The 17,470-nt window shown below is 35.2% G+C and overlaps 1 protein-coding gene across 1 annotated transcript in view; it reads left to right on the top strand.

The window, feature by feature from the left end:
* The window catches only part of MACROD2 (mono-ADP ribosylhydrolase 2), a 2,162,759-nt gene that overhangs the window by 1,177,690 nt on the left and 967,599 nt on the right, over positions 1-17,470 (top strand). The gene's annotated exons all lie outside the window — the stretch shown is intronic.

Genomic DNA, 17,470 nt, shown 5'->3' with positions numbered 1-17,470 from the left:
CATTTAAAATAATTCATTTACCTTTCCTGTCAACATTTTGGCTTTCAATCTCATTTAACATTGACATATTTGGCAACTTGTAAAATATAATTTTAGTTCAAGTCATTAAAGTATATATGGCTATCTAATACTTCTTAAATTGATGTCTTCCCCCTAAATAAATATATTTTTTAGTTTTTCCCTTGAGGTATTTTTTCTATTTTCTATGGAAGAATTTAATGTTGTTATAATAAAATGAATATGGGATGCCCAGAAAATTTGTTAATTATTGAAATCTTTGAATTGCATAGAGTATTGGTGTCAATTATTCTGATTATGTTTTTATTTTCATTTTTCTGTAACTTGCATTATAATAGGAGAAAAAGGGACTATAGGTCTAGTTTTGTTTTGTTTTATTTTATTTCAATCACTAGCATCTCATTTTTGCAGATCATAATAAAATCAAATAAAGTTACATATGATTTGAGAGATGGAAAACTAATTTGATCGTGATGTTCTATGGAAATTCAGTTTATGAAAGGTAGAACAATTAGAGCAGGAAATAATAGAGCAGGATGTGCTCAGTTGTGGGTTTTTGTTTTTTGTTTTGTATTTGGTTGATTGAGACATGGTAAAATCAAAGAAATAAGGTGCATCAGACTTGTTATTTGTTTTCAGTTATAATGCCCTTTTCTAGGCCCTTTCTTTGTATGACAAAGTCCATGTGTACTTCTGACTTTTATTCATTCCTTCATTTAAAAAAAGTTTTAGGAGAGAAGAGAGGAAAGGGAAATTATTTATCTTTTATTTTTAAACTGTGAAAGATCAAGATAGGGCATCTTGAGACACCAATTTTATTAACACCTAGCTTTGAGAAGAATGATAATAAGCTTCTTTATAAATCTGTTTCTGGTTTGGTCGTCATTGTTAATCATTCTGACTCACAGCCTGACTGTTTCAACCAGTGACACCCAGATTAACATGAGGGACATTTTTGTTCCATGGTGGGGTAGTGCTGGTCTCCAAATTTTTAGAATAGGATAACCCTCTATTGTCCTTATGCAAATAAATTATATCTTAATGCCCTTGAAATGGGAGCATCACCTAGGAGAACAAGTTATAAATCAGAGTGAAAGAAATTCAAAGCTGTTGTTCCAAACGGTGTAGCCAAGATGAACTAAACACCTTTACTGTATAATTTTAATTCATGCTACTTTCTTCTTTTCAAAACTGATGCTTTCATCTTCAAGTGACAGAGATTGAGTGATAAAGTTCTATTGCATAATTTTACCTCTCCTTTATATGCTGTTGATCGAAAGTTCAGATTTTGTGAAGAATGTTTTACATAGAAAATATTGAAATATGGGGAAACACATTATTTCAGCATAAAGGGAAAATAAAGTGTGTGTGTGTGTGTGTGTGTGTGTGTGTGTGTGTGTGTAAAGCAGGTGCAGCATCTGATCTTTTTTCTTATCAAGACCTTCTGTTTATTTAAAAACCAGATAAGTATTATCATTTCAACAGTTTCTCCAAACCCTGACTCTTTCTGGCAAATTCTATGTAACATTTTGTCTCCTTTTACTCCTCAAAATTACTTTATGCTATATACTTTTTCATATTGCAAAGAGGCTAAAACAATACCCTTGAACCTGCATCCAATAGCATAGGCACAATCATTGTTTCTATCTGAATAACCTGAAATAGGTAAACACTATGGCCATTCCCAGGGAAAAATAATATAATTGCTTAGAGAACTAACTAAGTAACATTGTACAGCAATAAGAATAATACACACAAATTGTAACTGTCTCTCAAGTATAATGCTGAATGAACAAATTTAGATATCATAAAGTACACATTGAATAATTCAAATTATATGAAACCTCAAAACAAGTAAAATGAATGTATGTGGCTAGAAATCAGGATTAAGGTATATAAGGGGACTCTGGGAGCACTGGCCATATCCTGTTTTTGATCAGGGTGCTGATTATAAGAGTGTGCTTAGTTTATGAAAATTCATGTAGTGGTACACTTGTTGATACTTTTCTGTAAGTATATTACGCTTCCACAAAAAGTTAAAAGTCTTACTGTGAGCAATGTGGATAATTAAAGTTGTGATGGAACCTTGTCTTTTTAAAAATTACTTTTTAGTCGTTGTTCAGTTAGAGTTGTCCCATCTTTTCTGCCCACTGCTTTCCCTTGCTCCACCCCCACTCCCATAGCCAATCCCCCCACCATTGTCCTTGTCTATGAGTCCTCTGTTTGTTTTTCCTTGGCTTGCCCCTTCCCCTTCTTTCCCTCATAACCCCCTGCCCCCTTTCCTCTGGTCACTGTCAGTTTGTTCTTTATTTCCACGTCTCTGATTCTATTTTTCTCATTTGTTTGTTTTGTTGATTAGGTTCTTTGTCTTTTGAGGTCATGCTTTTCAAAGCCATTTAATCACAGGTCCCTGTCTTCACTGAGGCTCAATAGAACATCTACTTCTTCATTTCAAGTGATTTGCTTCCTGTTTTTGTCCTTACCTTCACATATGGCCATGAAACACCTAACTTTTCTCTGGTGAGTTTAGAACTTTTTACCAGTAACATTTCCCCATCCCAAAGGAATATCCTTGGAACATACAGCAAAGCAATATGCCTCACACTCCAGCCACACACACATGCAATGTTGGGCATCTCTCCCCTGAGGTTCAATGTCCTTATTCCTCACCTTCACTAACAAGGCATTACAACAAGAACAGTAGCCTTTTCACAGAATTGCCAAGGCTAATATAATAACACCCTATGAGGTACAGCTGGCTGACTGGAGAGAAGCTGGACATAGGCAAAAAAGTTGAGCCAGCTCTCAAAATGAAATCCCTCTATAGTAGTCCCTCCATATTTGTGGTTTTGTTTTCTGCATTTTTAGTTGCCTATAGTCAAGAGTGGTCCAAAATTATTAGGAAAATTCCAGAAATAAACAATTCATACTCTTTAAATTGCACATTCTTCTTGAATAGTGTGATGAGATCTCATGTCATCCCATTGTGTTTCACTCAAAACAATCATTCCTTCATCTGTCATATTCATGATGTATACAGTCCCCATTCAGTAGTCAGTAGCCATGTAGGTTGTCATACTGACTGTTGGTTGCTTGTGTTAGAGTAGCCCTTATAGTAAACCCCATTCACCTCCCTTCATCTCATCCCATAGGCATCATCTTACAGCATCCCAAGAAGAAGGGTGAGTCCAGTACAATCAGGTATTTTTTAGAGAGAGAAAGAGACATCATTTACATAAACTCATTACAGTATATCACTATAATTGTTCTACTATATTATTAGGTATTATAATATTTTACTGTGCCTATATAATAAGTTATACTTTACCATAGGTGTGTATGTATAGGGTTCAGTGCTATGTATAGGGTCCTCTGAGGGTCTTGGAACACATTCCCTGTGGACAAGAGGGGAATGATGTGTCTATTTCATAAAAATTAATCCCATGGTATTGTTTCACTTTTAAGGCAGAGTAAACTATGTCACTCTCCAGAGTAAAGAGGTTTCTTAGGACATAATTTCCTATTCTTAGACATCTGACAGTGAACAGTTAGCTTGAATGAATCAAGTCGGTGCCATGAGAAAGAGTATGAGATCTGTAGCCATATGCCTTGGGTTCAGATAATGGTTGAAACACAGACTACATAGTTTGAAAATTTCTATTCTTTAATTTCTTCAATTTTTAAAAATTAAAATAAGAAAAATAATAGTAATACAAAAAAGGGTAATAATGACACCCACCTTGCTTAGGGTGGTAGGGTATATATTAAGCTCTCAAAAATGGTAACTATTATTATTACTATGTAGAGTCCTATGTTCACAGTAGGTAATTGATATACATTGATTGCTGAATATAATTTGTCAGATGAGTCTGGTTACTTCACGCTCCCTCAGACAATTCTTCAAAGTCCCACAAATGCTGGATTGCCGTCTCATGTGAAGCCTCCTATAGCCTGGCTCTGTCCTTTCCTCTAGCCTCATCTCTCCCTGCTTGCTTTTGTCTTTTATACTATAGCAGTGCCACAGGGTTGGAGCATCCCTAAAACATTGTATGATTCTCCATCAACTTGATAGTTTCCCCCTTCTGCCTGAATTACCCCCTACCTCCTGCCTGTTTCTCTTTACCAAAGACACATCTTTCTTCCTTCCCTTGGAAGTCATCTTCTTTAGAAGTGTAGGAATAGTGGCTTCATCAGTATGGAATCCCAAGTGCCTAAAACAACTCTTGGCATTCATTTGTTAAATAAGTGAATGAAAAAAATGACAATAACATTAGACATATCTGATGATTTTCCTTAGGACTGCAATCTCATTATTATTATCCAATATCTCAGTTTAAAATAAAAGGAATGTTTTATTTTAAAAAGCATACACCACGAAAGGTACACTCTATCGGTCTTTGAAAGAAATAATTGATAATTTAACTTCATTCAAATTAATGTTTTATTCTTTGAAAGACAATATCAAAAGAATTACAAGATAAACAAAAGATTGGGAAAAATATTTGCAGAAGACACATCTGATAAAGAACTGCTATCAAAAACATACAAAGAACTCAAAACTCAAGAATAAGAAAACAAACAACCTAATTAAAGAATTAGGCCAAAGACCTTAACAGACACCTCAGCAAACAAAGAAGATATACAAATGCAAATAAACATATGAAATATTCCACATTCTGTGTCATTAGAGGAATGCAAACTAAAACAACAAAGAGATATCACTGCACACTATTAGAATGGCCAAAATCCAGACCCCTGACAATAGAAAATGTTGATAAGGATAAGGACCAATAGGGACTCTTATTTGTAGCTCATAGGAATAGGAGTATAAATGATACAGCCACTTTAGAATACAAAAGTTAACATGCTCATCATAAGATGCAGCAATTGTGTTTCTTGTTATTTCACTGAAATAGTTGAAAATTTGTGTCTACACAAAAACAGGAACATAGTTGTTTGTAGTAGACTTATTCGTAATTGCCAAAACTTGAAAGCAACCAAGGTGTCCTTCAGTAAGTGAATGGATAAATAAACTGTGGTACATCCAGGCAATGTAGTATTATTCAGAGTAAAATAAAATAAGCAACCAAGCCATTAAGGAACATTGATGCATATCACTAAGTGAAAGAAGCCAGTCTGAGAAGGCTACATATTATGATTCCAACTATGAGACATTCTAGAAAAAGGAAAACTAAGGAGAGAGGAAAAAGGTAAGTAGTTGTGCAGGGTTGGGTGGGGGGAGAGGGTTGAGGGAGATGAATAGGAAGAGTACAGAAAATTTTTAGGGCAGTAAAACTATTCTGTATAATAATATAATACTGAATACACGTTATTGTACATTCATACAAAAGCAAGAGTCAACTCTAATATAAACTATGGACTTTGGATGGTGATATATCAATATATGTTCCTTAACTGGGACAGATATATCATTCTGATGAAGAATGTTGATAATGGAGGAAACTATGCACACGTATAAATAAAAGTTATTTGGGAAATCTCTGTACCTTTTTCTTAATTTTCTATGAACTTAAAACTGCTCTAAAATAGTGTTAAAAATGGTTACAAGAGGGAAATGGGAGTATGGGAGGTAGAAGAGTATAAAGGGGTCAAATATATGTGCTGGTGGAGATGACTTTGTGTGGTGAACACAAAATGCAATATACAGATGATGTATTATAAAAGTGCACACTTGTGACTTATATAATTTCATTAAATGTTACTTCAGTAAATTTTATACATTTTTTAAAAGCTTCAATAATGTCCAATTATTACTCTTAGTAAGACACGCAATAGCTTTCTCAATGGTATCCACTATCGTTTCCTTAGTTTCCTCTTTAGGGAAGATTGGTCCCTTTGGATTATCCTCTGTTAGCTCATAATTAATATCATCTATCTCCTCAAATCACCTGAAGTTAAGACACTCTCTGATGTAATGTACAGTATTTTGCACCTTCAGGTTAAATACCTAAGCAACCCTTTCTACCATATTCCTTGCCTACACTCACCCTGTATGGAATTACTGGAATAACCACTCTGAACTTGTATGATTCATCCCAGCTTCCACCCTTTTCCAGGAGACTCAGAATGAGGTCCCCTATTCCCCACACTCCCACCTTCCCCTTAGCAGACACTTGGTAAACCTAGATTTGACTCAATAGCTATATTAAGTCATTTATACAACTATCTTTTTTTCCCTACTTTTCTCTGGCCTCTAACAGAAAAATTAAATTTAAAACATAAAATAAAAACAATCATTAACCGGTGTCAGATGAACTTTGTCAGATTGTGAGTTTTGTGTGATTACAGCACTAAACTGGTTAAATATGTTTCAATTGCCTTGTCCACTATTTGTTTCACCATTATTTAGTCAAATTCTTAAAGGATCATTGTGAGATTTTCTTCATTGTTGTTATATTACAGTCATTCCTATTTATCCTCCTTTGTGGTCCTCTGCCCAGCCCAATCCCCATCCCCACAGTTAATTTCCACAACATTGTCCATGTCCATGGGTCATTCATATATGTTTTTGACTAGTCCCTTCCTCCTCTTTCCACCATTATCCCCATTCCCTCCTCCCCTCTGGCTGTTGTTAGTCTCTGCCACGTTTCCATGTCTCTGGTTCTATTTTGCTCATTAGTTTATTTTGTTCATTAGATTCCTCTTATAAGTGAGATCATATGGTATTTTCTTTCACTGCGTGGCTTATTTCACTTAGCATAATGCTCTCCAGATTCATCCATGCTGTTGCAAAAGGTAGGAGTTTCTTCTTTCTGCTATGTAGTATTCCATTGTGTAAATGTACCATAGTTTTTTTGATTCACTCATCTACTGATGGGCACTTATGCTGCTGCCAGCACCTGCCTATTGTAAATAGCACTGCTATAAACATAGGAGTGCATGGATTCTTTTGAACTGGTGTTTCAGGGTTTTTAGGGTATATTCTCAGAAGTGGAATTGCTGAATCAAAAAGCAGTTCCATTTTTAATTTTTTCAGCAAATTCCATACTGTTTTTTAACAGGGGCTGTGCCAGTCTGCATTCCCACCTTTTCTCCACATCTTCACCAGCATTTGTTTGTTGAGTTGTTAATGGTAGCCATTCTGACAGGTGTGAAGTGATATCTCATTGTGGTTTTATTTACATCTCTCTGATGACTAGTGATGTTGAGCATCTGTTCCTATGTCTATGGGCCATCTGTATGTTCTCCTTGGAGAAGTGTCAGTTCAAATCCATTGCCAGTTTTTTAAATTGGATTGTTTGCCTTCCTAGTGTTAAGTCATATGAGTTCTTTATATATTTTGGATATTAAACCCTTGTCTGATATATCATTGGCATATGTGGTCTCTCATATAGTCAGTTCCCTTTTCATTTTGATGATGTGAGGGATTGACAATGGGAGCAGGGGTGTGGGCTGGGTGGAAGCAAAGGGAGAAAATTGGAACAACTATAAAAGAGTAACAATAAGGAAAGAAAGAAAAGTTTATAAGTAAAATAGCATGTTAAAATGCACACATTTCAACTGCACAATTTTTAAAAATAGATACATCCATGTAATTCACACCCATATCCAGAAATTTTCCTTCACTATCATGCTCCTCCTTCACCTTAGAGGCAGCCAGAATTCTGATTCTTCTAGAACTTCATATACGTGTACACCTACATATGCATATCCAGTATGTACTCTTTTGTGTTTGGCTTTTTCAGTCAGCATAATATCTGTAAGATCCATTCATATTATTGTGTGCATGGGTAGTTAATTTTATTTATTGCAGTATGTATAACATGGTTTATCTATTTTCTCTGTTGATGAACACCTATTTCCAGTTTTGTCTGTCATGAATAAAAATGATATAAAGATATAAAAAAGGTCATTGTGAACCCATTGTGTCTATGTGGTTAGCATTGAATAGTTATTAAGTTTTGTGAGTTTATGTTTTGATTATCTGCCCCTTTATGATAATCCTTAAGATAAACTAAACAGTCAGTGTTGATTAGTAACATCCAGGTGAGTGTCCTGTCTCTATTTTGTTCCCCAACCCATGCTTCACCTCTCTGGGACTCAACTCTGCCCCAGGAGACTGACCTCTATTAATGGCATCATTTGGGCTACCTTAGCCAATGGCAGGCACCCACAGGAGATCTAAGTGCAGGACAAGAAAAAGGTCAAGGTGTTTATTATTGCACCTGTGGATGCAGATTAGTAGTGGCTATATTCCTGTATAAAAACAGCCCTCTCCCACAGCAATAGTTTTCACTGGGTTCCAATAAGCAATTCCCCCCCTTGTCCCTCCAGAACTAATGGTAGTGAAGGCTCCCCACTTGTATAAGCTTCAATGTACTATTGTATATCATCCCACTTTTAAAAATACCCCTTTTGTTTTGCTCTCTTATTTACCACTAGGAGCATGGCAACTCTGTCCCCCACATCACACCTCCTGTTAGGACAATGTAATGTGCAATTCCAATTAGAACATGAATGCAGATGTTTCGTCACTTCATAATGAGTCACACCATGCTCCCTTGGCAGTGATTTCAAATAAAGGATATTGTCCTCCTTTATGAAAATTGTTTCAAATTGATTGAAAAATGTGGCTATTAATTTGCATGTTTTTCTTCCTGTACCTCTCCAAACAGACAGTTTTTTGTTGTTGTTGTTGAGAAGGCTGACAGCTCTGAAACGGGGTTAGAAGGTGGAGGAATTGAGGAAAAAGGACCCATAAACATGGACAACATTGTGGTGACTGCAGGGTGAAGAAGAGAATAGAAGGAGGGTAAAGGGTAATGGAAAAATACAATAAAAATAAATTTAAAAACATTTCCGCCCTGACTAGCATGTCTCAGCTGGTTGAGCATCATCCCCCAAAATGAAAAATCTCTGGTCCTATTCCCTGTCAGGGCATGTGCCTGGGTTGTAAGACTGGTCCCCCACTGGGGCATGTGCAAGAGGCAACTGATCAATGTTTCTCTCACACATCAATGTTTCTTCCCCTATTTTCTCCCTTCCTCTCTCCCCTCTGTAAAATAAATAAATAATATCTTAAAAAATTGAAATTGTAAAACAATAGTTATGATAATAATAATACCAACAGTAATAGTAACATTAATAAGAGTAACCAGCATTTACGGGGTGGAGTAAAGGTAGGTTAAAACTTGTTCATACAATTAATCAATAGTAACATAAGAATAAACTCTTTCTCATACCTAAAACTGTGAACATACATTTGCTGCACCCTGAATATAGCCTGACACACATTTTTGCATAGATTTTTCTCATTTATCCCTACAAAAACCTCATGCGATTATTACTACAAACCTACAAGCATGGGCACTGGCAGGGAGTGAGTGGGGAGAAATGGGATAAAAATACAGATCTTAGTGATTTAAGAAGCTGTAGATGGCAAGTCCAAGGTTTCATTTGTTAATGAATCTATTGACAGAAATGGAAATAGAGAAAGGGAAGGGAGCTCAAAATAAAAGGTCTATATGTAAACCTATCCATATCTCTTTCCATATCAATAAGCATAAAGATATTTGAATTTTTCTTCATTTGTTTGCATGAGGGGTAGTAGATGGCAGTGGATAAGTTCTAATTATGTGAGTTGTGATTTTGGTTCCACTAATAACTAATCATTTTAACTTTTCTTTGTCTCAGTTTCTTTATATGTTAAATGGAAAAGCTATAATAGCTATCTAACAGGAATCTTGTAAAAATTAAAAGGAAATGTGTGTGTGTGTCTGTGTGTGTGTTAAAAAAAACCTTGCTACAGAAAGTGCTATAGACATGTTAGCTGTTATCCATGCCTATCAATCTATATCTGCCTTTAACAATCTATATGAATTTAGGTCACAATATTACTGAACTTCTTTAAGCACCAATATTGATTCAAAACTCTTCATTCAGCATCAGAAATCCCCTAGTCTTGAAAATTTGAAATTAGTTCAATTTTTAGAATTATGGACCACTGAAAATTCTTCCATTTCAGAAAAGGCCTTAAGGCAGTAATGGTATCGAATGACAATTAAGGAAATACGCAGTTTTCTAATTCCTAGCTGTACCTTTCTATCATTCATTTTCTAATCTGTTAATATAGTCTAAGTTAAACTACATAATTGTTATGCAAAAAAATCAAAACAAGCCTATTAGCTATCTCTTTTGATACTATCATAGAAATTCTAGAGTCCAAACTGTGAAGAAAGCCGTGTTTAGGTGAGAAGTCCAACACGTCTGCCTGCTAGCCTATGTGGCCCAACAAAATGTTGTTGGGTATTTTTCTCCCCAATTATTTAGCATATGTAAGCTGGTGGTTCAAAAATCCCTTCAACTGCCCCTGCCCATTGTTTCTGATGGACGTGGTTAATCTTAGCCAGTTGTCATGTTAACAGGAGATAAATAATTAGTAATGAAAATCAACACTGGATATGATTAATTATATAGTTTTTAACTTAACAAGTTATGTTAAGCAACTCAAATTTTTTGGAAGGGTTAACAATCAAGTGGATACAGGTTTATCCATTCCCAGTTAAGGCTACTCTGGTTAGACGAGCATTTATTGGGATAATTCTGCAAGCTTACTGGCCATCTCTTCATGGCCTTAGATGCTCTCATCCCCTTTGACAACTTCCCACTGCCCATCACCTGGAGAAATAACTGCTATTTTTGCCCTTGGGGTAAAAGACAAGAGTCATGAGCTAGGAGGCCTTTAATATTGAGTAATTATGGTGCTCAAATTAGCCACATGTTTTGGTATATACTTTGGTTGTTGTTTACAATACAAAACTCAGAAACCTAATTCCAGTTTCTGAGATCATAGTTAAACATCCTATCTAAGCTTACCTAGTGCCACCGGTAACTCTTAAATATCTAACAACCTTTTCATACTTCTAAGCTAGTAATGTACTGAAGGGGAGGTTTTCTGGCTCCCAAAATGTGGTTCCAAAATGGATATTATGGAATCAATTGTTTATTACTTCTCTTCCTAAATCTTAATCATGGTTAGATAGTGAACGTTTTTTTAGAAAAGAAATATGAAAAAATTAGGAGTTTAATGACTTCAAGTGCATCAGATGTTCTGATTTATGGCCTTTAGTTTTATACTGCTGAAGGGGGTTGTGGTTATATCTTCAAAAGCAATGGAGCATATGATCAAATCATCTGGAAAAGGCAATTTAAGACTAACAAGCCCATTAAAAACATCTTATAACTACTCTGTCACAGAATTAGACAGATTTCTAAATTTAATATTTGGAGAGTCTAATAGAGAAACATGCATTTCTCTAAAGAAATACTACTCTTATTTGGTATTTTTATTTTATTTTTTCACTCAGTATACATTTTACTTTATTTTTAAAATTTTTATTATATTTTTTTCCATTAGTGTTTAACTCCCTTATGTCTCCCTCTGCCCTGCAGTCACCACACTGTTGTTTATGTCACGAGTCCTTTCTTTTTGCTCAATCCCTCCATCCCCTTAACTTCACTGCCACACCAATGTCTTTCATTCTGCTCTTTCTCCATGAGTCTGTCTCTATTTTGCTTATTACTGCAGCTTGTTCATTAGATAAGTAAATAAAGTAAACATAGAAGTAAAAAGATATGGTATTTGTCTTTCTCTGATTGGCTTATTTCACTTAGCACAGTGTTCTTCAGTGTTCTACCCATACTGTTGCAAAGAGTAAAATTTTCTTCAGTTTTACAGCCGAGTAGAATTCCATTGCGTAAATGTCCCATAGTTGTTTAGACCACTCACCTACTGATGGACTGCTTCCATATCTAGGTGATTATAAATAACTCTGCAGTGAACATAGAGTTACTTATGTTCTTCCAAATTAGTGTTTTGGGTTTCTTCACATATATTCCCAGAAGTAGAGTTGCTTGGCCAAAAGGCAGATCCATTTTTAATTTTTTGAGGTATCTCCATACTGCTTACCATAGTGCCTGTACCAGTCTGCATTCCCACCAACAATGCAAAAGGGCTCCCTTTTCTCCACATTCTGGGTAACACTTGTTGTTTGTTGAGTTATTGATGAAGGCCATTTTGACAGCTGTGAGATGATATCTCACTGTGTTTTTAATTTGAATTTATCAGCCAAGTCTATGAATCATCTATTTCTCAGGGAAAAAAGAGAGAGAGAGTTCTTGCTGTTTGGCAAGGAATAAACAGGAAAAAATTGAACATGATTTCATTCTCCCACACCTTCCCCATGTGTTTTATTTGTGTAGTTAAGGAGAAAAAGATCTATAGAACAGGATAAACCCATTACAGTTATCTGACAGTAGTTTCCTATATGTTTTTAAAATTGGGTTTATATTTTGCTGAATAAGTAAATTATTATTATTTTCTGATCTACAACTGTTCTAGAAAAAATATTGAATTATCTATGCTTAATTTGACCTGGTAATATCTAGTCCCATCTGCCCCAAATCCATTGTTTAAAAATATTTTAACTTTTTCTTACTAGAGATATGTTTGTTCTATTTTTTTAATTACATTGTTTTGGGTATTGATTTTTATAAGTTTTTAAATAAATTTTGGATATTAACTTCATTTTTAAAAAAATATATTTCATTGATTATGTCATTACAGTTGTTCTATTCCCCCCCTTCATTCCCCTCCACCCTGCACACCCCTCCCCAACCACTCCCCTCCTTTAGTTTATGACCACGTGTCTCAAGTTCTTTAGATTCTATATTTCCCTGACTATTCTTGCCCTCCCCCCTATCTATTTTCTACCTACCATCTATGCTACTTATTCTCTGTACCTTCTCCCCTCTTCTCCTTCTCCCACTCCCCTGTTGCTAACCCTCCATGTGATCTTCATTTCTATGGTTCACTCCTGATCTAGCTGTCCTCTTGGTTTGTTTTTGTTTTAGGTGTGGTTCTTAATAACTGAGTTTGCTGTCCTTTCACTGTCCATCTTTGAAGTGGATATTAACTTCTTATCAGATCTATTATTAGCAAATATGTTCTCCCATTCATTAGTTTGCTTTTTTAGTTTTTCTTTTATTTCCCTTGCCTGATGTGATATATCATAAAAATATTGCTACAAGAAATGTTTGAGATTTTAGTGTCTATGTTTCCTTCTAGGGTTTTTATGGTTTTGAGTCTAACATTTATATCTTTAATCCAGTTTGAATTTATTCTTATGTATGATGTAAGAAAGTTGGTCTAGTTTAATTATTCTTGCATGTATATGTCCAATTTTCCCAAGCACAATTTATTGAACAGACTACCTATTCCATTTTATCTTTTTGCCCCCTTCATCAAATATTAACTGATCATAAAGGCATGGGTTTATTTTTGTGCTCTCTCATTTGTTCTACAGGTGATGTATGTGTCTGTTTTTATGCCTGTACCTTGCTGTTTTGATTGCTATGGCTTTGCAGTGTATCAACTTTGTTGATAATCCAGTTGAAAATGGACAAAAAAAAACTTGACTAGATAGACACTTCTCCAGAGAGGACAAACAGGTGGTCAATAGACATATGAAAAGATGCTCAATGTCACTAATCACCAGAAAAATACAAATTAAAACCACAATGAGATATTGCCTCACACTGGTTGACATGGCTATCATTAATAAATCAACAAACAAGTATCAGTGAAGATGTGGAGAAAGGGGGATGATTTTGCACTGTTTTGGGGAATGCAGATTGGCGCAGCAACTGTGGAAAGCAGTATGGAGTTACCTCAAAAAATTAAAAATGAAACTGCCTTATGTTGCAGCAATTCCACCTCTGAAAATATTAGAAAAAATCTGACAACTAATTTGAAAGAGAATATATGCACCCCTTTGTATACTGCAACATTATTTACAAATAGCCAAGTATGGAAACAGTCCAAGTGTCCATCAGCAGATAAGTGGATGAAAACTGGTACATTCACCCAATGGAGTACTACTCACCCATAAAAAGAAGGAAATCTTACTGTTTGTGACAGCCTGGATGGATCTGGAGAGTATTAAGCTAAATGAAATAAGCCAGAGAAAGCCAAGTACCGTATGATTTCACTCACATGTAGAATCTAACCAACAAAATAAACTAACAAACAAAATGCAAACAGATTCATAGATAGAGAAAAAAGACTGACATCTGTCCGGGGGGGGAGGAGTGCTGCAAGGGTGGGTGAAAAAGTTGATAGCCTTAAGCAAAAATCCCAACACACAAAAAAACAAAAACACAAAAAACGTCTCATAGACACAGACATCAGCATGATGATTACCAGAGGGAAAGAGGGGTGGGGAAAGGTAGTAGAAAGAGGGTAAAGTGGGGATGAATGGTATAGAAGGAGAGTTGACTTGGGTGATGAACATATAATACAATATAAAGATGATGTATGATAGAATCGTACTCCTGAAACCTATATAATTTAATCAACCAATGTCACCCCAATACATTCAATAAAAATAAACAAAAGATCTATTCACAATAAACTTTTTCAATGCAGAGTCAAATTCTTCATGTCATTGTATGTACTTACTGATATGGCAGTGGTCTATAATAAAGAGGAGTATGCCTGCCTACACTGGCATATGCACACACATTGTGACCTAATAGAAGAAAGTGTAATGAGGTGTAAAGAGCACAATCTCTGACTAGACATTTCCCCTTCAAATCCAGGTTTTGCCACCTCTTTGCCATATGAACTTAGCACGCCTATGCACTTCTATTGGCCTCAGTTTCTACATATATAAAATGGGACTAATCATGCATGCTCTTGAATGGGTTGTATTATAGTCTAAATTAATTCTGTATAAAAATGATTAGCACAGTTGATGACACAATATGTGCTCAATAAAAAATAAAATTATTTATAGGTCTTTAGAAGTGGTATTAACTAGTCCCGACAAATTATATCAACAAATAAAGTTAATAATGATAATTTAATGAACTAATTAACTTATAATTTAATAACTATAATTATTAATACTGAAATTATAATTGCTACAAGCTGGAATTTAATACTGAATCCATATTCAGTACTGAATCCGTAGAAACAAATACATTTTTAGATGTTCAAAGGCTGAAAATCAATCTCTTGATATAGGCATGTGATATTCAAAATGGCTTAAGAGAATTGACTTAACACCATTTTAGGAAAAACTTAAAATAAGAATTACTGTTGTACCAGTATGAAAAACTAGATGTTGTAAAAATATCATAGCTGAAAAATATGTACACACTGGATAACAACAGAACCGCTGAGCTTGCAAGTAAGTAAAGGAGATCCCCAAGGTTCAATTTAAAAAAAGGGACTAGGAAGAGCAACAGGAGTGGGAAGTAGGATCTGAAGCTCAAGATGAATTACAGACAATCTGAGGATTATACACTTAGAGAAATTTGGAGACTAGACCTTAGGCCTGCACAAGGCTACCTTTGAATTTGAGACCCTGCATGACATTGAGCCCTAACAGGACCACACTCCCACTGAAAGGAGGTATGAAGAACAAAATCCACCTGCCAGCCAAGAGTGACACCAAAACCTGGTTTTATCAATCTAAACACCAAATAGAAAATAAAACTAAAACTAAGAAACTCTTGAGAATTTGTAAGCGTAGGTTGTCCTTATGTCAGTCTGTGGTTCAAATCTTTATCACAAAAATAAAAAGTGTTTTCAGTTGTGAAACTACCCTCTGATTCCTGAGAGAAGACGATAAATATTCCCTGGAGAAAACTGTCCCTGAAGATTTTCATAATATGTAAGAAATATTACTAATCAGGGGAGAAAAAGCCCATTATAGATTGACAAAGCTAAACCAAACCATATATCTAAAAAAAGATGATTAGATTACCATTTTGTTTACATTTTAAAATGATCAGACAGAATAAGAAGTACACATATTTATCATTTAAAAAATTAGCAGGTGGAGTTTGAAAATGAGACAACTAACAACAGACCAGGTAGATTTTTCAAAAAATGAAAGCATCTTGAATATATATTCAGCATAAATTTTACCAGGGTCCACTTTTTTGAATACTGTGGTCTCTACAAAGATAAAGATGTTCCTGTTCTCAAGAATGTTATTGCGATGTGAATTTTTCCCATTATATTCCTGTTACTTCAACCTCTCTTCTAATTGTTTAAAGAACAGAAGGCGCTTGGCATTGGTGCTTTGTACGGGTTGGATGGAATCATTAGGAGAAATGGAGTACATCATATTTTCTGCACTTTGAACTTTTAGTCAATGAAGACTTGGGAATCATTTCATGCCTAAAGGGTCTATTCTGACCTTTGATATAGACGGTTCCATAAAATATAGTGCAATTATAGTCTAATAATGAGGGCAGAGGAGGCCTGTGAAGAGCAATTTTAAAAAGCATTGCTTTTTCTGGTAGTTTTCAAAAGATAGATGTAAATCTCTAACTCCCTGATTTCCTGCATATCTCTTCTGGGATGTATAGCTATGTAGAGTGAGGAGGAGGAAGAATAAAATGTTCTCTGGAACCAGGCCACTAGAGTCAATACTGCTTTGCAGGAAACTAGGTTATTTTAAATTTCCACATTTACTAACACCACTAAATAAGGATTATGCATTTTTATAAATACAGATATTGCTATGATGGTTAAAGAAAACCACTGTTATGAAAAGCAGTTTACATTGTTGGTAGGAATGCAGACTGGTGCAGCCATTCTGGAAAGCAGTATGTAGATACCTCAAAAAATTAAAAATGGATCTGCCTTTTGACATAGTGATCCCACTTGTGGAAATATATCTGAAGGAACACAAAAACACTATTTGAAGGAACATAAGCATCATTATGTTCATTGCGGCATTATTTACAATCATCAAGCTATAGAAGCAGCCCGAGTGTCCATCAGTAGGTGAGTGGATAAAAGAACTATGTGACATTTATACAATGGTATTGTACTCAGCCATAAAAAAAAGAAAACTTTACCCTCTGTGACAGTATGGGTGGACCTGGAGAACATTATGCTAAGTGAAATAAGCCAATGAAAGACAAATACATCTTTTTTAACTCCTATGTGGAATCTATTGAACAAACAGAACTAACAAGCAAAACAGAGACAGATTCATAGATGGAGAGGAGATGACAGTTAGTTGGGGAGAAGGTGAAGGTTAGGGGGTGGAAGCATTGAGCAAAAAGGAAAAAGGACTCATGTGATATGGACAACAGTGCAGTGATTGCTGGGGGGAGGGGATATAATGTGACTAAATGGTAATGAAAAAAATACAGTAATGATTGAATTTAAAGAGAAAAGAAAGGAAAGGAAAGGAAAGGAAAAGGAAAGGAAAGGAAAGGAAAGGAAAGGAAAGGAAAGGAAAGGAAAGGAAAGGAAAGGAAAGGAAAGGAAAGGAAAGGAAAGGAAAGGAAAGGAAAGGAAAGGAAAGGAAAGGAAAGGAAAGGAAAGGAAAGGAAAGGAAAAGAAAAGCAGTTGCCTAACAGTATATGATTCTTCTTTGGTTACCATTTTTAGGATGGTTTTAAATTT

Source organism: Artibeus jamaicensis, unplaced genomic scaffold (assembly GCF_021234435.1).
Source record: "Artibeus jamaicensis isolate MK-2021 breed Jamaican fruit bat unplaced genomic scaffold, CSHL_Jam_final contig_685, whole genome shotgun sequence".
NCBI lineage: Eukaryota > Metazoa > Chordata > Mammalia > Chiroptera > Phyllostomidae > Artibeus > Artibeus jamaicensis.
The sequence above is the reverse complement of the archived record's forward strand: the minus strand, read 5'-3'. Positions and strand labels throughout refer to the sequence as shown.